At 42.9% G+C, this 22500-nt stretch overlaps 1 protein-coding gene across 3 annotated transcripts in view; it reads left to right on the top strand.

Annotated features, from left to right (window-relative positions):
* The window catches only part of LOC115178389 (potassium voltage-gated channel subfamily KQT member 5), a 142347-nt gene that overhangs the window by 21544 nt on the left and 98303 nt on the right, over positions 1-22500 (top strand). The window lies entirely within an intron of this gene.

The following is a 22500-nucleotide window of genomic DNA, read 5'->3' on the forward strand; positions in this document are numbered from 1 at the left end:
TTGGGAGTGTTCTTGCCAGACAGACCATTCTGACAGCTCTTGTGATTGTTTCTGTTCCGGAGTGTTCTTGCCAGACAGACCATTCTGACAGCTCTTGTGACTGTTTCTGTTCCGGAGTGTTCTTGCCAGACAGACCATTCTGACAGTTATTGTGACTGTTTCTGTTCCGGAGTGTTCTTGCTAGACAGACCATTCTGACAGCTCTTGTGACTGTTTCTGTTCCGGAGTGTTCTTGCCAGACAGACCATTCTGACAGCTCTTGTGACTGTTTCTGTTCCGGAGTGTTCTTGCCAGACAGACCATTCTGACAGCTCTTGTGACTGTTTCTGTTCCGGAGTGTTCTTGCCAGACAGACCATTCTGACAGTTATTGTGACTGTTTCTGTTCCGGAGTGTTCTTGCCAGGCAGACCATACTGACAGCTCTTGTTTCCTTGCCCCCTGTCCTTTAAGTGTGATGATTATGACTCCCAGTCACTCCCTATAAGCGGAAGTCTCTCTTAGCATATTGTAGGGGGTGTTATATGTTAAAAGGGGATAGCTGATGAAAATAGTGTGTCATCATTATTTTTCCCGGTGTCAACCCCCCTCTCTGGGTAACACCTCTGGGTAGCACCGATGCTGCCTCATTGTAGACTGAAACTTGAGCTTCGGGCATCTGAAACTCACTTCAAAACTGTTTGAAGTGTTATTTTTTATATATATATATGTATGTATATGTATATATCAAAACAAGTATTGCTTCAAATTTCTAATGTTAGTCATTTAAATGTGTGTATCAGTCAGCAGAGAGGGAAATCTTAGAGATCAAATCTTGAATCATCAGTGGAAAGTATTTCACCGGTAGATCGCGTGTCTCTTTTGGCTGCTAAAGCTCTTCATGAATACAATCATATAATGACTTCTGAATGAGAATGTGTGACCTCAGCCTCATGCATACATTGAGCGCCTCGATGCACAAAGTGGAAAAAAGCATCCCTGCCTCTCTCTCTCTCTCTCTCTCAGTGCACCTGGACTGCAGTTAATTCATGTCAAGTAGCGTCACCTCCTTCCAACCCAGCCGTTCACTTCAGTCTATATAGACATCTGATCTTAGGCCTTATGTTCTGTCTGCTAGAGCAGAAGGAGGACCAGGGGCAAGGGCCAGGCCTCTGACCCTCTTCAAGTCCCAGATGGTGGACTCTCCCTGGGAAGAGAACCTACACATGCTGGGGTCACCAATTGTGCAACCAGGGAAAACCTCTTTCTCTTTCCATCCCAGTGTTTAGTGTGACAATTACCATATGAGTTGACAAGACTGGGGACCAGGCCAGTATTTTCTCCCTAGTGCTGACAGAGTTATAACCTTCACATCAATCAAAACAACTTTCACCTCAGCAGCTGTTTTAGACTCCTAATAACTGGCAGCTGAGGACCTATCAGAGACCTAATGAATAAAATAGCATGTCTCCTCTTCCTAGTGATGCAATATAACATATCATCTTCAATGTAATAGACTAATACTCTTTTAAGACTTCTATAGCGAGATTTCATGGGGATTTTATGGGGATTGAAGAAGCCATTTGTGCTAGAGGGTGCCTGAAGAGAGCAGAACTTGTCACAGGAGATCTTCGTCGTAAAAGTGAAGCTTGCTTTTTTTAACACTGTTTTCCTCGCTCCGTGCTAGCCGCTGAAGTTTTTACAGTGGGCTAATTAAGGGCTGTAAACTTTTATATTGTTATTGCTGTTGTTAGTCCATTAGAAGTTGAAAAGTAGTTGCAGACAGAAGAGTGGGAGAGGGAGAGTTGGGTGGCTCGTCTGGTGAGGGTGACAAGGGTGTGTCGGGACTATTCTCCTTCGTAGGGGGTTGGGTGGCTCGTCCGGTGAGGGTGACAAGGGTGTGTCGGAAGAGAGAGAGAAGGCAGTGTCTTTACTATACTGTTACCTCAGTGTGATGTAGAGGTTTTATTGACTTTCCCTAATTAAGAATGGAGACAGTGGAATGGTAAAAAAAAACACTCAGATGTCATTTTAATGACCCTCCCAATACTAACTAAACTGTTGTTCAGTAACAAAACTTCAGCGGTAATACTTTGGGTTGTACCACACTAGGGATTTTGATGTCGTCTAACTATTTTAACGCCATCCCAATAGCGTAGACGTCTGTGGTAGATATTTGGTTTGTAAAACACTAGGAATATTGATATACACAACAATTTTAAAGACCTTCTCAATCGTCGGCCTAACTGTTGCTCAGTAGCAGAACTTCAGTGTCAGTTTGTGCACAACTCAGATCCGGCGTGCTCCCTCTAGCTATCGAGACGGCAGTGCCGGGAGAGAATTTCCCTACTGTGTGATCCTGGGGAAATCAGAAATCTAAATCCCTTTGGGTTGTTAATGCCCTCTGTATGACGATCTGAGACATGTTTTTTTGTTGTTGTAACATTGTTGGTGATAACCTAGTATTCTGTTTACAGGACGAGCAGAGGCTTGAATTCTGTTTCAGACAGAGTGTGTTTGAGATTGCTCAGTTTGTTCACAATGCCTGGAGGAGAAGGGGAAATGTACTGTTTGTGTAGTGTGGCTAGATGATGACTGTGCTGGCCATGACTATTGCAAGCCCGTGAAATGGTATTTTGTTCTGTAGTGTCTTGTAAGCCCATGTGGGCTGGACAACGGTAGGTGAATGACACTTAAATAAATCATATATAAAATAAAATGTAGGCCTATTCTTAATTTTTTCCCCAGGAGATTGTGCTCCAATGGCAAACATTTGGCTGTGCTGTGAATGTACTCTGTCAATGACCAAGGTATTTACATGTGCTCTTATCCAGAGCATACATTTCCATACTGGTTGCCTATGGGAATTGAACCCACAACCCTAGCATTGCAAACACCATGCTCAACCTACTCAGCCACACGGGACCATTGTACTGGCACTTGTTTGGCACTGCTTTCAGCGAAGCACTTCGCTTGACTTCTCAGGCCTGAATCAGGGGATGATGGATGGGACAGTAGCAACAAAAGGGCCTCAGACAGACAGTACAGTAGCTGCCTGTCTTTGATCTCTTTGCTGTCTTTGTCAGGTGTCCAACACAAAATGAATAGAGAGTCAAATAAAAGACTTCATCAAAGACCTGAAGCTACTTACTGTCCAGGTTCCTTGTTCCTGAACCATGGGCCAGGGGTATTTCAAAAGCATTGTAACTAGGGCCAGGGGTATTTCAAAAGCATTGTAACTAGGGCCAGGGGTATTTCAAAAGCATTGTAACTAGGGCCAGGATTATTTCAAAAGCATTGTAACTAGGGCCAGGAGTATTTCTAGAGCATTGTAACTAGGTCCAGGAGTATCTCTAGAGCATTGTAACTAGGTCCAGGAGTATCTATAGAGCATTGTAACTAGGGCAAGGAGTATTTCTAGAGCATTGTAACTAGGTCCAGGAGTATCTCTAGAGCATTGTAACTAGGTCCAGGAGTATTTCTAGAGCATTGTAACTAGGGCCAGGAGTCTTTTTAGAAAAGCGCTGCCCAACCCTCTTCCTGGAAATCTACTGTCCTGTAGGTTTTCAGTCCAACCCTAATTTAGCATATCTGATTCAACTAGTTAAGGTCTTGTTGAGCAGCTAATTAGTAGAATCAGGTGTGTTAAATTAGGGTTGGACTGAAAACCAACAGGATGGTAGATCTCCAGGAAGAGGGTTGGACTGAAAACCCACAGGACGGTAGATCTCCAGGAAGAGGGTTGGACTGAAAACCCACAGGACGGTAGATCTCCAGGAAGAGGGTTGGACTGAAAACCCACAGGACGGTAGATCTCCAGGAAGAGGGTTGGACTGAAAACCCACAGGACGGTAGATCTCCAGGAAGATAGTTGGACAGCCCTGTTCTAGAGCAGGAGCATTTCCTGACCACCAGATCTGACCAGCTGTGCGTATTTTCTATGTTATCGAACTTGATCCTCTTACCCAACCCACATGTGTGCACAAACAAGGCCCAGGAAACCACCTCCCCAGCCCCCTCAGCTGCACCGTCCCTTACCCACCTGCCACACGTGCTACCCCCATTTGTGTCCCCAGGCACGCCCCAGCCTCGCTCACATCTGTTCCACATGCCTTGATAGTTTAGGCCTGTTTAAATAAGAGCGCTAGCAGACAACAGTAATATTTTTAGCTGCACAGGGGGACAAACAAACAAATTCACCAAGCCTTTCTGACTGGCTTTCCGACTGGATTTCTGAGCTAGCAGGAGCTCAAAGTTCGAGACAGTGGAAATCCATTGCAGCTTAGTGTTGAGATATTTGCTTCCTGCCTCTTCAGCAGTCATATTTTCATCCGCATTGTCTTGTCTCAAGAGCTTTAAAGTGGCTTAGCCTAGCTAGCCTATCTTAGCTAGCTAGTTGACACGGTTGTTTGAATAGTTTTCTTTTTGGAGAAGAAGAAACATTTTTGGTTGTCCTTTTTTCCTTTTTAGTTCAAAGCCATGTGGGGCAATACCAAATATTAAATATGTGTCATACCAAAAATATGAAATAGAAAAGTCCCTTTGAACACTGAACGATTTAGGCCAATTCTAACATCAAATGTCCCCTGAGAAGATATGGGGGGGGAGTTCATTCTGACAATTACTTTTTTAGATGGGGGACGTATATAATTTTTATTAACGGTGTGTGTGTGTGATCTCAATGTCAAAGGGCAGCTGTCTTGGGTGTGTTGGCCCGTTCAGCACCCCCACTACTCACTGTCATGCATTGCTGTGATTACAGTTGGACCCCATCAGCTTCTTCACACCCACACATTCCCCTACACACATGCCTACCACCCAAACATGTGTGCAATCTGCTCAAACATGCATGGACACATCCACCCACTGCCAACACACATTCTCCCTTTATGTTGTCACTGGTCACCCGGTTGACAGTCAGATGGTCACGACAGGCAGATCACGAGTGACAGAAGCTTTCTTACTCTCCTTACGTTCCTCTAGAAAATTACAATATGCGCTAAAACCCTTTCAGTAGCCACACGTCAGATGGTTCCAAACTGAGATGCTATAGGCTCCTCTCTTTTCCTCCACTGGTCCCCATGGCCGGCGGCTGGAGGCTGGCTTCCTCAGAGGCTTCACAGAGAACAGGCTCTGCACAGCGGGCAGCAGCGATTCATCCTCTGTACAACCAGAACCCCCCCCCCCCCCCCCCCCCCCCCCCCCACACACACACACACTAAACCAGAACTCTAATTAGAAGCCTAGTTAGGGGGAAATGTGATGCCAGGGAGAAAAAAGAGGGGAGGGGGGATGGAGGGATGGAGGGAGGGGTTGGACGATGCATCAGATTGGCAGTGAGAGCTCAAAAATAGCCCATGACCTCATCGTCATCTGCTCATCTGCCACCGGTGTCCACAGACCCATGTGACCCACCAGGGGACCAGATACAAAGAAGCTTGGGGGGGGTGGCCTCCGAGAGCTCCAGTGGGTCCTCGTCCTCCCTCCCTGGGACGAGGGGCGTTTTACATGCCTCACCACCACAGACACACCACCACCATGACCTCCTGGGTGCCCAAGAGGACCGCGACAGCCTTCCAACACTTGTCCCCTCCTCCATACTGCCATCGGTCAGCAATTCCAATCTCTCTACGTCTCTCTCTCTCTACGTCTCTCTCTCTCTACGTCTCTCTCTCTCTCTTTCTCTCTCTCTCTCTCGCTCTCTCTCTCCAGTGTGACAGAAGCTCTGTCATACTGTTGCCATTATTAACATGGTAGTTATTGGACTCCTCAGGCTCCTACTCTACCAATAGGATCATCATGAAGGACTCCCAATGAAGGAATACACTGTACACTTATAGTACCATGGAATCACTGGCCACTTTAATAATGTTTACATACTGCTTTACTCATCTCATATGTATATACTGTATTCTATTCTACTGTATTTAGTCAATGCCACTCCGACATTGCTCGTCCTAATATTTATATATTTCTTAATTCCATTCTTTTACTTTTAGATGTGTGTATTGTTGTGAATTGTTAGATACTACTGCACTGTTGGAGCTAGGAACACAAGCATTTCGCTACATCCGCAATAACATCTGCTAAGTATGTGTATGCGACTAATACAATTTGATTAAATTTGATTTGACTTATGTACAGTAACGCTGTACCTCCTGCAGATACAAGCACATGCAGGACACCATCAAGCACCTCTGGGCTAAATGAGATATAATTTACTGATGGTTGGAGATAGTCACTTTGCGTCTTCATGTGAGGAACATAACGTGTCATATATGATTAGCAGAGCGGAGTGGAATTAGCCGCGTTGATTCAATCATTCTCTGAGATGTTTAATCGCTATTATCTTCTTGTTGCGTTGAAGTATTCAAGCTGAATTTCCGTTAAGTTGACACAGTGTCATTGTTTCTACATTTTTTTAGGTAAATTGTTCAATCATACTGTCATCACATGTTTGATTTCTGACTTTTGTACTTTTGAATAGGTTTTGCATATGCCCTCAGGAACTCCTTAAACAGTCTACACACACACAAACACACACACACACACACACACACACACACACACACACACACACACACACACACACACACACACACACACACACACACACACACACACACACACACACACACACACACACACAGTAGTCACCAAGCTAGCCTAGCAACTCCTGTCCTGTCAGTTCCCACTCACTCACCATCCGGCCCACACATAAACACACGGAATGACGAACCAAAAATGTGTTTTCATTTTTTAATGAGCTGCTGAGAGAGAAGTCCATTCTCTGTCATTGTGTTTTGCTGTTCTCTGTCTGTGCCAGAGGCCAAATTATCTCCACAGCTAACGGGCAGTATAAACATAGCTGTAGGCTACATGTGTTGTACGTCTATTAGTGATGGTGCGTAAAACAGGAAACACATTTGACCTGAGGTCTCTTTTTAAAAGAACATTTTCACACAATCACAGCCAGTGCCTATTCATTTCTGATCTGAAACCATTGAACGTGTTGTCCAGTTGAAAAAGCTACTTAGCTGGTTTGGAGCACATTTGGACTGGTATACCTGGGCTCATTTTGTGTGATGGACCTCTATGGGCTATTTGAGATATGTTGCCAACCTCCGTATAATTGGCAATGTGATCACTGCCAGTTAAGAAACACAACCAGCCCCATAGGATTCCAGCCCTGTCCTGGGGTGATTGGACCTTGGCTTAGCTGGGATAAGGGAGCCTAAGCTGGGAAAAGGGAGCCTAAGCTGGTGTTGTCATTGTCTTTGTTTGCCACATGGGCGTTACATTTTTAACAGGACAAATGAGGGTGTATTGAGTGAGTGAAGGGATTAGGGAGGTTTGATATTACATCAGATCTCAGCAACAGGAGTGCCACCCAGGACTGTCCGCGAAAGATGCTCTCATTGTGCTAATATAGGGAAGACATGACTGGACCAGAACACACATATGGGGTTACATGGAAATGTACTGTGTTGGAATGAATGGCTTGATTAGACTGACTAGTTAGGACTTAGGAAAGCTTTGTCAGTGGCGGGTGTGGTTGTGTAAGGCACTGCCAACATGGGTAGCACACACACACACACACACACACACACACACACACACACACACACACACACACACACCACCAGCACCTTCTCAACCTTCTCAATCATGTAAATTACACTTCCAAACCCCAACCAAAGTAACTCAACCAAAACGACAATCCCATATCCCACTGAAAGAGGAATACATGGGAGTTCTCCTCTCCTCTTCACCATTGTCAGTCATTGTTTATATCCACCTCCATCTGTGGTGATTTCTGCATCACTCCATTCCCCTCTCCTCTCCAGTGGTCATTATAGTTCCAGAAGATAAAGGGGTGAAATGGAAAGTGTCCGTCAAAACCGACTCTTTATGTCCTCGCCACTTTTGGGCATTCTGATTGGATGGTTATGCTAATCTAAACTCTGCTCAGGTATATTACCTCACCGTGTGTGTGCGTGTTGGTGTGTGTATGTGTGTGTGTGTGTGTGTGTGTATGTTGGCGCTCTGAGGTAACTACACACACACACACACACACACACACACACACACACACACACACACACACACACACTGCATCTCAAATCCACTCTATCCGTCACTCTCTATCTCTCTCTCATAGGGCCAATTAGTTAGGCTAAAACAAAGGAGACTGGGGCTCCAATGCATCACCGTGCATATTGAGTATGCATTACGCATTTGTTTGGCCTCACTATCATCCCACACACACACACACACAAACACTAGACTAGCTACTGCTGGTGAGGAGGCGTCAATGAGGCCCTCTTTCACCTGCCTACAGGTCTATATTACAATGTGTGGAATGGATAGTCTATTGATATGTGTGTGTCCCAGGTGGATGCAATGACGATGGTCTCTGACTAACAATAGAAAGAGTAGAATGAAAGAGTAGAATGGAAACGAACAAATGAACCGGCTGCCCCTGAAATGGTTCTGCTTGTTAGCGTAACATATAGAAAGCCTCATCAATCAAATATGGACACAAAGCTGTAGCTACTAATCAAGCTGTGATACTGTGATAATTCAAATATAAATGTGTATTTTAAAAGTGTATAGAGTTATCACACAGGCATGACAAGTATTAGGTTGTGGATACTACAGTGTGAATAGCATGTGACGCTACCTTTGCAACTGGCTAGCCGTCTGAATGCTACCCAGACGGAATCATAATACCACAACACACAAACAATGAAAACTCGAAAACTCATTACTCCGAATCCGCATCAAGGTGTTTAATGATATAATATTGTCACTCGGCAGTACAGCAGTGTCCTGTCAGTACTGTATGTACTATGCGTGTACTATGGGCTTGACCGGAGAAGAAATGAAAGACACTTCCTTATTTTCAACTATGTCCAACCCACAGGACATTGCTTGTACAGACAGGACACTGGTGTATAGTGGTAAAAAAATAAAAACAACTCTAACAATTTTTACTACACTCCACACTCATAGCAGGTCATTTTTACAATTTCCCTTAAATGTCTCATCAGCAGAAATGAAAGCCTTGATTAGTTGCTGTGAGTGTTGAGGGTAGGGTCTTGGATAGGGTCTTGTATATAGTGCATTGTCTCTGTAGTCAGAAAGCAGTCAGACTTTCTAGTGTGTGCTCCTCAATGTAAAACAGTTGTCATGGTGATTTCCTTATGATGTGGATGTCTTCAATAGTGTGCTGTGTTGTTGCCTTGTGAGGCTGGGCTAATTGGAGGACATTCCGTCAACAGAAGAACAGCCAGAGAGAAAGACAGAGAGAGAAGAATAGAGGGGGAGAAACAAAGAGAGAGAGAGAGAGAGAGAGAGAGAGAGAGAAACAAATAGAAACATAGAAAGAGAGAGAGAGAAACAGAGAGCGTCTCCTTCCTGAGCGTTATGACGACTGCGTCATACCGCCTCATTTCTGAGGTCTTGGCTGATTTGTTTTGGTTTTCCCATGTCAAGCAAAGAGGCTCTGAGTTTGAAGGTAGGACTTGAAATACATCTAAAGGTACACCTATTGACTCAAATTATGTCAATTAGCCTATCAGAAGCTTCTAAAGCCATGACATCATTTTCTGGAATTTTCCAAGCTGTTTAAAGGCACAGTCAACTTAGTGTATGTAGACTTCTGACTCACTGGAATTGTGATACAGTGAATTATAAGTGAAATAATCTGTCTGTAAACAATTGTTGGAAAAATTACTTGTGTCATGCACAAAGTAGATGTCCTAACTGACGTGCCAAAACTATAGTTTGTTAACAAGACATTTGTGGAGTGGTTGAAAAACTAGTTTTAATGACTCCAACCTAAGTGTATGTAAGCTTACGACTTCAACTGTATATAGAGTAGTGAACACACTACAATTATTTAGGTTTAAAAATAAGCTCAACTGGACACCTTAATGAGGCAGTGAATGAGCTGAGAGAGAAAGCACGCAGGGCATTCTACGCCATTAAAAAACAAATTCAAATTAAAATACCTATTAAAATTTGGCAAAAACTAATGTGTCATTGAACCAATTGCACTTTATGGCAGCGAGGTGTGGGGTCCACTTGCAAAACAAGATTTCACCAAATGGGACAAGCACCCCATTGAAACCCTGCATGCAGAGTTCTGTAAGATTCTCCTACATGTCCAGAGGAAAACTACAAACAATGCATGCAGGGCAGAATTAGGCCAATATCCACTAATAATAAAAACTCAAAAAAGAGCAATTAAGTTTTGGAAACATCTAAAATACAGTGACCCCCTCTCATATCATTACCAAGCCCTGCAATGCCAAGAGCTGAGCAAAGAAAAGAGTCCCCTCCTCATCCAGCTGGTCCTGGGGCTGAGTTCACAAACCTGTTCTACTAACACACTGAAGCCTCAGGACCATAACATCCAATCAATCAGAATAAACCAAATTACAACACAGGCAAAACAAAACTACATTGCTTATTGGGAATAACAAGCACAAAGCAAAATGCAGTGCTATCTGGCCCTAAATCGACAGTACACCGTGGCTAAATATTTGACCATAGTTACTGATCAAAACCTTAGAAAAACCTTGACAAAGTACAGGCTCAGTGAGCACAGCCTTGCCATTGAGAAGGGTAGACACAGGAAAACCTGGCTCCCTGTAGAGGAAAGGCTGTGCAACCACTGCACAACAGCAGAACCTGAGACAGAGCTGCATTTCCTGACAAAATGTCAAAAATATAAAACAATTAGAGAGTGTAATTTCCCCAAATTTGAAACCCTTATTCAAGGTTTCAAAGACCTCTCTGATGAGGATAGGCTACCCGTCCTGTTTGGGGAGGACGCAGAGAGCTGTGGGTTGGCAGCGCACTACATTGCTGCCTGCCATTAGATGAGGGACAGTGTCTGACAGACCAATCATCCTGCACATGTCCTCTACTGTATGCTTATTGTTATCGTTGAATCTGGGGTTATTTTGACCCTTGGTTATTGTTGTTACTGTTGTCCCATTGCCAATTTTGATTCTTTTTATCTTAATATTGTAAATATCCAAAGTAAGCTTTGGCAATATGTACATTGTTACAATATATACATTGGAGAAACAGAGAAAAACAGAGAGAAGCAGAGGGAAAGAGACAGAGAGAAAGAGAAATGGAGAGAGATAAACAGTGTGAGAGAGAGAAACAGAGAGAAACAGAGAGAGAAACAGAGGGAGAGAGCGAAACAGAGGGAAAAAGAGAGAGAAACAGAGGGAGAGAGAGAAGCAGAGGAAGAGAGAGAAACAGAGAGAAACAGAGAGAGAAACAGAGCGAGAGAGAGAAACAGAGGGAAAAAGAGAGAGAAACAGAGGGAGAGAGAGAAGCAGAGGGAGAGAGAGAAACAGAGAGAAACAGAGAGAAAAACAGAGGGAGAGAGCGAAACAGAGGGAAAAAGAGAGAGAAACAGAGGGAGAGAGAGAAGCAGAGGGAGAGAGAGAAACAGAGAGAAACAGAGAGAAAAACAGAGCGAGAGAGAGAAACAGAGGGAGAGAGAGAAACAGAGAGAGAGAAACAGAGGGAGAATGGAGGAGACGGGGAAAGGTAGCTAAAGAGGGAGTGAGAGAAGGAAGGAAGGAAGTGTACATTGCCTAACGAGAGAAAGAAAGTGTTAGAAAAAGAAAGCGAGGGAATGTGTGTGTGTGTTTGAGAGAGAGAGGAGGGGTGGGGGTGAAAAACACAGAACCCCCTGGAGCGCTCTCCACATCTGTGTCCATCTCTCACTAACAACACACACAAACACACACACACACCCTCGCAAAAAACCCACTCAGACCCACTCAGACTTCAGCACTTGCGAAAGCTGCTTCCCTCACTCATAACACATGGGATTAGCCTAAAGTACAAATAACCTTGTTTAAATGATATCAAACTGCTAGGTTAGCTTATCACTCCACATCATTCTCAGGATTGAACACTAAACCACCGTAAACATTTATTTGACATATTTGCTATATTATATCTCCATCATAATAATATACGGTCATTTTATTAGCCTTCATAACCACGTGAATAAACCCGGCTAAGCTTGGCTAAACCAAAGCACTTCCAAAGCACAGCTCTATACAGTGCAATGTGCTGTAAATCCATTTAAATTATAGCTAATCAGATTGAGCAGTTTAAACTCTAGCCTTGTGGACATATTTGAGGAATATTGTTGGGCTGTGTGTGTGCGTGTCTCTCTGTGTGTGTGTGTGTACGTGTGTGCGCGTGTGTGTGCGCGCATGTGTGTATACACGTTGCTGTGTGTTCATGCATGTTTGTTATAAATCAGCTTTATGGCTGACAGTATTGGGATTTAGGCTAAAGGGCTGTGTGAATGTACTGTAGCTTATGAATGGGCCTATTCATTCATACTGTACTGTGCAGCCCTCGAACTAAAGCTATTGCATCGCAAAGTCATTTGATGTAAGGACACAATACGTGATTGTCATCACTCAAGTGTGGTTACGATGGGGGGTCTAGACGACAGCTGATAGCAAGGGTGTGTGTGTGTGTTTGTGTTTTAATAAAATGGAAAACTCATGAAGTTTAAATGGATGGTTGACATGGTTACCCCAGATGTCTTTAAACAGTCTTATTATTGGATATGTGCGGCTGGGTCGTCCTGAAACCTGTTGTCTGGTTGGAGGGATCCAACTGAATCCAACGGTCTGTTGGGATTTAGCAAAGTTCAGCCCAATTTCAGGTGAATTTCAGACACATTTCAGGCAGATTTGCTTCCGTACGTCTACTCTCCAGGGATATGATTCCCAGAGTTTCAAGGGTTTCCCTATAGCTGGTCGACTTGGCCTAGCTACTCTACTGGGAAGCCCTCAAAACTCTGGGAATCAAATCCCTGGAGAGCAGACGGCGTTCCTTTGATCATGTTCCTTAGTACTGTAAGTTTGAGTTTGGCTCTTCCCAGCTAGCACATAACGTTCTGAGAACCATATGCTTCTTAGAGCATGGTTGCCCTATGGTTATATTGCATACAACCTTCCCCCAACTTTATGGGAATGTGCAGGATAGTTGTTTGGCTTTGGAACATTCTCAGAACATTTAAGGAACTTGAGCAAAAAGCATTATTTTCTTGGTATTTCATTACTTTAACAGAATGTTTCCTAAAAGTTCAAACATGGTTACATTTAATTTCATGTTTGATAATGTTCTAGAAACGTTTCCTCATGGTTCTATTTAAAGTCATGTTCGCAAACTCAACGTTCTTCTGTTTCAATACTTCAGCCAGTGGAGGCTCCTCAGAGAAGGAAGGAGTGGACCATACTCCTCAGTGAATTTCATTTTTTTTAAATTGTGAAATACTAAAAAAGTTATATTTTTAAGATAAAACTATACTAAATATGTTCACATGTCACCAAACACTGTTTTGCAATGAAGGTTTACAGTAGCCTCAACAGCACTCTGTAGGATAGCACCATGGTGTATCCGGAGGACAGCTAGTTTCCGTCTTTCTCTGGGTACATTGACTTCAATAAAAAACCTAGGAGGCTCATGGTTCTCACCCCCTTTCCATAGACTTACACAGTAATTATGACAACTTCTGGAGGATGTCCTCCATCCTGTCAAAGCTATTGCAGCATGAACTGACATGTAGTCTACCTAATCAAAGGATCAGAGAATGAAGTACTGAAAGCATAAGCTACAGCTAGCTAGCACTGCAGTGCATATAATTGACTCAAAGAGAGAGAAAGACAATAGTTGAACAGTTTTGAAGAAATTAATTACTTTAAAAATGAAGGAGATGCAAAAGAGAGAGAGAGCGCTATATTTCGTTCTCTTTTACTTTCACTTTCACTTAGGCAGCGAATGCAGCCAGCTAGGTAAGCCTACTCAAACACCCGGCTCAAAAAGAGAGAGATGCTATGTTAGCTAGCTGGCTATGGATATCCAACACTGGAACTCTTCCAAGTCAAGGTACTGTGTGCTTTTGGTTTTATACATTTATTGTCACCGGTGCCCGCCGGTGTAACTGCTAAACTGTTTGCTGACTGTACACTCTACAGCACGATTGTAGCGGAATGACTATGGTGTAAACTTTCATTCATAGGCTAGGTTGTAGCAACCTCATGATGGGTACGGTATAGGGAACATTTGAGTATCATGTGTAGCCTAAACCTATCGTTGTTACATTGAGCTGTGTGAATGGAATATGAATGAGAGTCCTCCAATATACAGTAATAGAAATAAGGCCATGCTTATTAAAAAAAAAACGTTACTGACTGCCACTGACTTCAGCAAAATGTTTCTTACAGGTTTCCTAAAGGTTCTATTTAAAAATGTAGGCCCAGTGCAGTCAAAAAAATGTAATTTACCTGTGTTTTATATATATTTACACACTGAGGTTGGAATAATACTGCTTGTTCCCTTTGAAATAGGTTCTGTTTGAAAACATGGCATGCTAGTTACATCCTGGTGGGGCAGTGGACTTATTCCACGGACAGAAGAAAGAAGATCATATATTCAAATCTTACTCGAGCCTAGTCACAATAAAAAGAAAGAAATGTGTTTGTATGCTTAATGCCTAAGGAAATTGTGTCCTTTCTTTTTATTGTGTCCTTTCTGTGCCTGGAGTTCAAAAAAGTTAAGCCAAAATAAGTTAGCGGTGTTATTTTAAGTTTTATTAAAAGTTTTAAGGAAGTTAATCAAAAAACTCCAAATAACCTATAATTTCCATTCTCAGAGCTATAATAAAATCTCCCATGAAAACTTTCAAGGAACCAGAGTAAAACATTCTCAGAATCTCCCTGCAACCTAAAAATAAACATTCCCTGTTTTAACAGTCAGGAAACGTATGTGAAACCGAAAACATACGTTCCCACAACTTCCAAGGAACCAAATGTGCTAGTTGGGTTAGGTTTTGAGAAAATGCAGCAAGCTGCACAGCCCACCCTATAACCTAATAAAGCATCAGACCCACCCATCTTACCCTAACACAGTCAACCATTGAAATCACATTACCAAAGGACCTGCACACTCAATTACATAAGGGCTACTCTCTTCAGGTGCACAGGTTTCATCCCAAATGGCATCCTATTTACGATGTAGTGCACTACTTTCGACCAGGGCCCATAGGGCGCTTTATATAGTCAATAGGGTGCCATTTGGGAAAGAGACACACTGTGTCTGGACCCTGTCACTGATGCTTCCTGGTCCAGCACTTGAACACCTGAAGTGCATGTGATCAGTAGTACGCTGAGACGAAAATAGACGACATGTTTTACGCGTGTGCTTTGTCTTTCATCTGATGTGATGAAACCACTGGGTCACAACCACATAGTTATGACAGTTATTTCTACAAAGACATTTGTCCAGGTGTTTTATCATGGCTATTTGACCTGACTAGGGTTTGGTAACTTTCCCAATATTCCCCCGGTTTTCCAGAAATCCTGGTTGTAAGATTCCTGGAATTACGAGCGAATAAGCAGGATTCTTCCTACCAGGACCAATATTTCTGGGAAACCGGGGAATTTTGCAACCCTAGACCTGTCCAGGAGAAACTATGGGTCAGAGTTCCCCCCCTGTTCAAGTACCATTACATAGAAAGGAGAAACTCCTCATACTTGAGTAAAAGTAAAGATACCTTAATAGAAAATGACTCAAGTAAAAGTGAAAGTCACCCAGTAAAATACTACTTTTGTCAAAGTATTTGGTTTTAAATATACTTCAGTATCAAAAGTAAAGGTAATTGCCAAAATATCTTTACATATTAAAAGGAAAAGTAAAAGTATAAATAATTTCAAATTGCTTATATTAAGCAAACCAGACGGACCAGTTTTCATGTTTTTATTTTATTGACGGATAGCCAGGGGCACACTCCAACACTTCCTTATAATTGACAAACAAAAAATGTGTGTTTAGTGAGTCCGCCAGATCAAAGGTAGTAGGGATGGCCAGGGATGTTCTCTTGAAAGTGCGTTTTTCCTGTCCTGCTAAGCATTCAAAATGTCACCCAAAATTAACTTTTTTTTTACAAGGAAAACGTATGGAGTAAAAAGTACATTCTTTTCTTTAGGAATGTAGTGAAGTAAAAGCAAATAGTAAAGTAGAGATACCCCAAGAAACTACTTCAGTAGTACTTTAAAGTATGTTTGTCACATACTTTATGTATTTATGTATGTGACAGAATGATTGCAAAAACTAAACGCAGGTAGACTCTCTACCTGCGATCTGTGCCATTTGGAGGTTTATTGATTTCTCTGGCCTGACTTGAAAAGCCTCCACAGTGTCCTCTCTCCGTATCAGTAGCTCTCTCTCTCTCTCTCTCTCTCTCTCTCTCTCTCTCTCTCTCTCTCCTGTAGTGTCTGGTTGTTTATCACTGTGCTCTATCTGTCTCACACAGCTTTCTTCATTTCGAGATGATAATTTTTTTCTTTCTGTGGTGAGCTCAGTTCGAGTGTTTCTCCTCCTCGCTGCTTCTTGCTACCGCAACTGCCTCAGAGCTTTCTCTCTCTGTTTTTCTCCTTCTCTCCATCACCTTGGTTGAACTTCTGATGTAGTGTGCCCAGATGTAACTGTTTTAATGCTTTTCTCTTGTTTCTGGGTGGATGTTCCGTGGGCCAACCTACAGTATGTAACTGTGTTGGTCTCTCTCTCTCTCTGTCTGTCTGTGTTTTGTTGTTGTCTCCTATCTCTTTTCACCTTACCCGATAATGGCCTTTCCTCTCCTGACCTTGAGACTTGTGTAGATGCTGGCTTTTAGTGTGGGATGGAACACGGCAGAGAATTGTACATGTAGTTGTTAGAGTGACATTTCAGGATTTTAGACCTTGAATCTATGACGAGTGAATACACGTACAGACTGCTTCTCAAACACACACGGACACGCACACAGTACCTGGAGGGTCACACACACACACACGTTTCTCTGGCCGTTATGTGATGGCGAGTCACAAAGGTCTGCGAGCCCAAGAGGTGTGTGTGTGTGTGTGTGTGTGTGTGTGTGTGTGTGTGTGTGTGTGTGTGTGTGTGTGTGTGTGTGTGTGTGTGTGTGTGTGTGTGTGTGTGTGTGTGTGTGATGCGTCTTCAGGGCTGTGAGTGTAGCGGAAGGACTGATAACCACTGAGACACACATATACACACACACACACATAGATCCTATGGCTTCCCAGCAGGGCCCGAAAAAGGGATGGGAGTATTGTTTTATGTCTTGCGGGGTGAGATATATCACTCACTAGCAGGTTATCACTCACGTCTCAGTGTGTGTGTGGGTGTGTGTGTGTGTCAAGTTTTATTTCAGGAACATTTCAAGTCACATTTAGAGTGTGACGACGTCTCAGGGAGGAGCAGACCCAGATTTCTTGTCGTCATGACACATTTGAAGTCACAACACCTAAGGAGATAATATCTTCCTGGCAGCTTTCTGGCAGCTTCCTGATGCTTTCTGTGACCGATACTTTCTGTGACTACACCTGTTTCGATTGGCTGAACAAGCCATCGGTATTGCAATGAGTCATCTCAATAAGACTGATAAGGCTGGTGGATCACACTACCAGTATTACACAGAGGGCAACACTTCTCTATTTCTCTCTTTTAGTTCTGGGGATTGCACTGGGGATTGTAGAGTTTTCCAGCCATGCAATAATACACCTGATTCAATGAATAGCAGTCTTGATGGTTAGTTGGTTGTTTGAATCAGGTGTGTTCAGTGTTGGGCTAGAATTTAAATGTTTAGTCCTGTGGGTCCACTGTTTAGGGAAGAGAAACTTGTCCCAGACAATGAAAGACAGAACTTGAAACTGAACAAAGGCAAATAAGAAAGACTCAAAGTTCCATGACCTTGTAAGTACAGTTTAACTGCACCCTCAGCATAGCAGACACCTTGAATTCCCCTTTAAGAGCTTATGGGTTCTAAAAACCCTGAGTTTGTTTGTTTGTAAAATGGAGATGGGGATTTCTAGTTTAATTTCAGCCTCAGCGTCTTTTTGGAGAGACATCATTTCAACAATGCTTTTCAGGGAGAATCCTGTCAAGTTGCCTAACTTTCAATTTCCTCCCAGCACAAATGAAGCGTCTAATTTGAATAATCGCGACGAGGAAAGAGGACTTTCAGTCTCGCTGTAATGAGTTTTGGGTAATACCGAGTCGGAACGTCGCGTTATTGCCAGATTTATTTGATTTTGTTTGTGATTTTTTTTAACGTTTTGGAGTTTCCCTTCGGCTTTACCGTACGTTGGTGTCAGCATTTCTTGTTTTTAACAGTGTTTTGAGTAAAGCTGTTGTCTGTGTACTGAGTTATAACTCGACTTTAATACCATCCTTTGTACAGCGGGTAGGAAAGGAGCGGGTAGGAAAGGAGAGAGCTGTTGATGACATCTATTGTGAGCCTACCGAGAATACGCTAGGAGGGCTTTCCATACAAGCTTATATAGACTTATCGGGATATAGTTTGATGTATGAAATATATGAAGATATGTTATATCTGACCCTTCCCTACATGATCCCATACTGTAATAACATTGTATGTGGGCATGCCAAAGATACGACATTGGGGGCTTATAGACTTATCTGAATATACTTGGATATATATGAAAAAATATGTGGATATGTTGTATGTGACCTGTTATTACCTGTGTCATCCAACTTGGCACCGCTTATGGCACGACCTCTGGCTGAGCCAATCAGGAGAGGGGGGGAGGAGGTTATTCCCTGGTGTCTGATTGGCTGTTGCTGGTCGTTGGGGTGCCATGCCGTGTCACATGTTCACATTGTGTACTGCATTTGCCAGCCTCTCATGTTAGTGTTCACCATGCCTCTAGCTGCTAATACTATTTACAGATATAATGTCTCTGTCTCTGTCTCCCTCTCTCTCTCTTTAGCTGTGTGTCCAACGCACTGTATTGTCATCATAGTCCATTGACAGTCAACAACACACACACACATAAACGCACAATACACGCATGAACACATAAACACAAATACACACACACACACAAACAAACACAACATCTACCATACTTCCAGATTCGACAGTCCAATAAAAACAGCAGTGCCTCTGTCTGTCTCATTAAGTGCACCAGATCGCAGACGCTCAATTTGAGCCAAAAATGAATTTGATTCGTGGACCCGCTACGAGTGGAATGAACCAATGAACCGTGGCGCCTCGTACAACTCCTGCGCTCACCTGATAACAAAAGAATCATTGGAGGGAGGGAAGGAGGAAACAGTTACTGCTTACTTCTCTGTGTGATGTGGATGTATTGATAGGTTGACCTTTTGGAAGGGGTTCAACCAGACCGCACCAACCAATCAGAACCCACTGGGCAAAAACCGGTTGAATCAACTTTGTTTCCTCGTCATTTCAACCCAAAAATGTAATGTGATGACGTTGAATCAACGTGTAAAGCTGATTGGATTTGTAAAAAGTCATCAATGTAAGGGAATTTAGTATTTTCTTTCACCTAACTTTTAACCTAAATCAAATGGCAGTGTAACATGTTTGGATGATTTCACGTTGAATTCACGTTAGTTGACAAATCAAAACTAGCCGTTGAACTGCCCAGTGGGAAGTGTCCATTCCAGTCCATTACCATCATAGATCACCACCCCAAATGAACTAAGTGTGTGTTTATTGAGGTTGAAGGAGAAAACAGTAATTCCGAGATTCAACGAAGACGAGAGATGCCGCAGCTTTATGTATTTCCAGAGAGGCTTAATTAAGAATTGGGGGAAACAATTGTGAGATATCAGTGGGGTGCCTGTAGCAATTACGGTGAAATGAAGTGGAACCAGGGAAGTGTTCAGGCAAACCGGGGCGAGAGAGAGAGTGAGAGCGAGGGGGTAAGGAAATGAGTAGTCTCTATATTCTTTCAAATGAAAAGGCACTGTGAATTAGTATCATTCGACAGGAGGGCGCCAGACGTTTCCGCTTTTGCAAAATTCCTCCACTGCGTCAAAAGGAATATAGTGCAATGTAAAAGTGGTTTTAAGTCATGTTGGCATATGATGTTATTAAAATCTCAGTGCAGAAATAATGTGCGGTACTGTATATTTCATTGGATTCAAAAGGAAGACAGCGGGGATCGTATTACGGATCGTATTACGGCACATTACTGTATATTGGTCTAGAATATATCCAGGCATATTTACAGTAAATGTTCATTGCAGTGTATTCATAGAGTATTCAAAATACTTGCACATTTCAGAAGATCAGATGGATCTTCTATAAACGTCAATGTCATTCATTTATCTGTGTGGGTAAGTAACTGATATGTAGCCCATATATGTAGCCCTTTCAAGACTATTGTCCAAGCTCCTGCCCCAGTTTAGTCCACCCTAGCCAGGCTTTCTGAATAGCTCACCCCCCTCTTCCCCTCTCTCGCTGGATCTCTACTAGATCTGTAAGGCCCTAGTCCCGGCCAGCTGTTCCACTTCCCAGGCAATTAAATCATAGCCTGGTCCCAGATCTGTCAGTTCTGTCTTGCCAACTCCTATGGCCATTGTCACGCCAGGCGCAAACTGATCTGGGACCGGGCTAATTGAAACAAGCCGCAGCTCTTTCTGTACTTAAACGTGATGACTTTTGCTGCCACTGTGTCAACCCTACTTATTCTCCAGACTGGTCCCAGATCTGTTTGTGCTGTCTTGCCAACTCCTGTGGTCAATGTCACACAGACAGCTTAAACAGATCTGGGACCAGGCTAGTTCTCCTCTCCCTCCCTGACCAAAAAAATACAAAACTCTGATTGCCTGACTCTTAATCATAAGGGCCTGTGGTTTTAACCTCGTATGACTACGTTGGAAAACACACGCTTGACCTGGCCCAGATCATAGCCCCTCTCCAGCCAGATCAGTGCTTTGGCAGCCACCCCCCCAAAAAATACATGTTTTAAAGTAATTTATCCATGGTGGTATTCAAATTGGTTGGGTTGTCATGGTAATGATACCATGGGGACACTTGGGCTCAACCGACTGTTAGTGAACCAGAGATTGTGACACAACCATGAAAGCCGGATGAGTTTCAGTCACAGTGTACATAACCCTGCTGGTGGTAGTAGAAGTACACCAAAGGTTAAACTTCACAGGGGTTCAGCGACAGACACCTTGTTGACCTTTGAAAAGGCCCATTTATAATAAATGCCATTTAGCAGCAGCTTTTATCCCAAAGCAACCTCAGTCATGCGTACATACATTTTACTGTATCTATGGGTGGCCCTGGGAATCAAACCACAATCCTGGCGTTGCAAGCACCGTGTTCTACCAACTGAGCCAGGGGAATCTTTTTAACAAGATAATTATGTTTACTATACTTGCTGCGAACCAGATTACCAGACTTCGATAAAAGCAATATACAGTTGAAGTCGGAAGCTTACATACACTTAGGTTGGAGTCATTAAAACTAGTTTTTCAACCACTCCACAAATGTCTTGTTAACACACTATAGTTTTGGCAAGTCGGTTAGGACATCTACTTTGTGCATGACACAAGTAACTTTAAAAAACAATTGTTTACAGACAGATTATTTCACTTATAATTCACTGTATCTCAATTCCAGTAGGTCAGAAGTGTACATACACTATTGGGGCGGCAGGTGGTTAGAGCATTGGACTTGTAACAGAAAGGTTGCAAGATCAAATCCCCGAACTGACAAGGTAAAAATCTGTTGTTTTGCCCCTGAACAAGGCAGTTAACCCACTGTTCATACGCTGTCATTGAAAATAAGAATTTGTTCTTAACTGACTTGCCTAGTTAAATAAAGGTATAATAAACACTAAGTTGACTGTGCCTTTAAACAGCTTGGAAAATTCCAGAAAATGATGTCATGGCTTTAGAAGCTTCTGATAGGCTAATTGACATCATTTGAGTCAATTGGAGGTGTACCTGTGAATGTATTTCAAGGCCTAATTCAAACTCAGAGCCTATTTGCTTGACATTATGGGAAAATCTAAAGAAATCAGCCAAGACCTCAGAAAAAAAATTGTAGACCTCCACAAGTCTGGTTCATCCTTAGGAGCAATTTCCAAATGCCTGAAGGTACCATGTTCATCTGTACAAACAATAGTACACAAGTATAAACACCATGGGACCACGCAGCCGTCATATCGCTCAGGAAGGAGACGCATTTTGTCTCCTAGAGATTAACGTACTTTGGTGCGAAAAGTGCAAATCAATCCTAGAACAACAGCAAAGGACCTTATCCACAGTAAAACGAGTCCTATATCGACATAACCTGAAAGGCCACTTAGCTCCAAAACTGCCATAGAAAAGCAAGACTATGGTTTGCAACTGCCCATGGGGACCAAGATCGTACTTTTTGGAGAAATGTCCACTGGTCTGATGAAACAGAAATAGAACTGTTTGGCCATAATGACCATTGTTATGTTTGGAGTAAAAAGGGGGAGGCTTACAAGCCGAAGAACACCATCCCAACCGTGAAGCACGGGGGTGGCAGCATCATGTTGTGGGGGTGTTTTGCTGAAGAAGGGACTGGTGCACTTCGCAAAATAGATGGCATCTTGAAGATGGAAAATTATGTGGATGTATTGAAGCAACAT

Source organism: Salmo trutta, chromosome 38 (genome assembly GCF_901001165.1).
Source record: "Salmo trutta chromosome 38, fSalTru1.1, whole genome shotgun sequence".
Classification (NCBI taxonomy): domain Eukaryota; kingdom Metazoa; phylum Chordata; class Actinopteri; order Salmoniformes; family Salmonidae; genus Salmo; species Salmo trutta.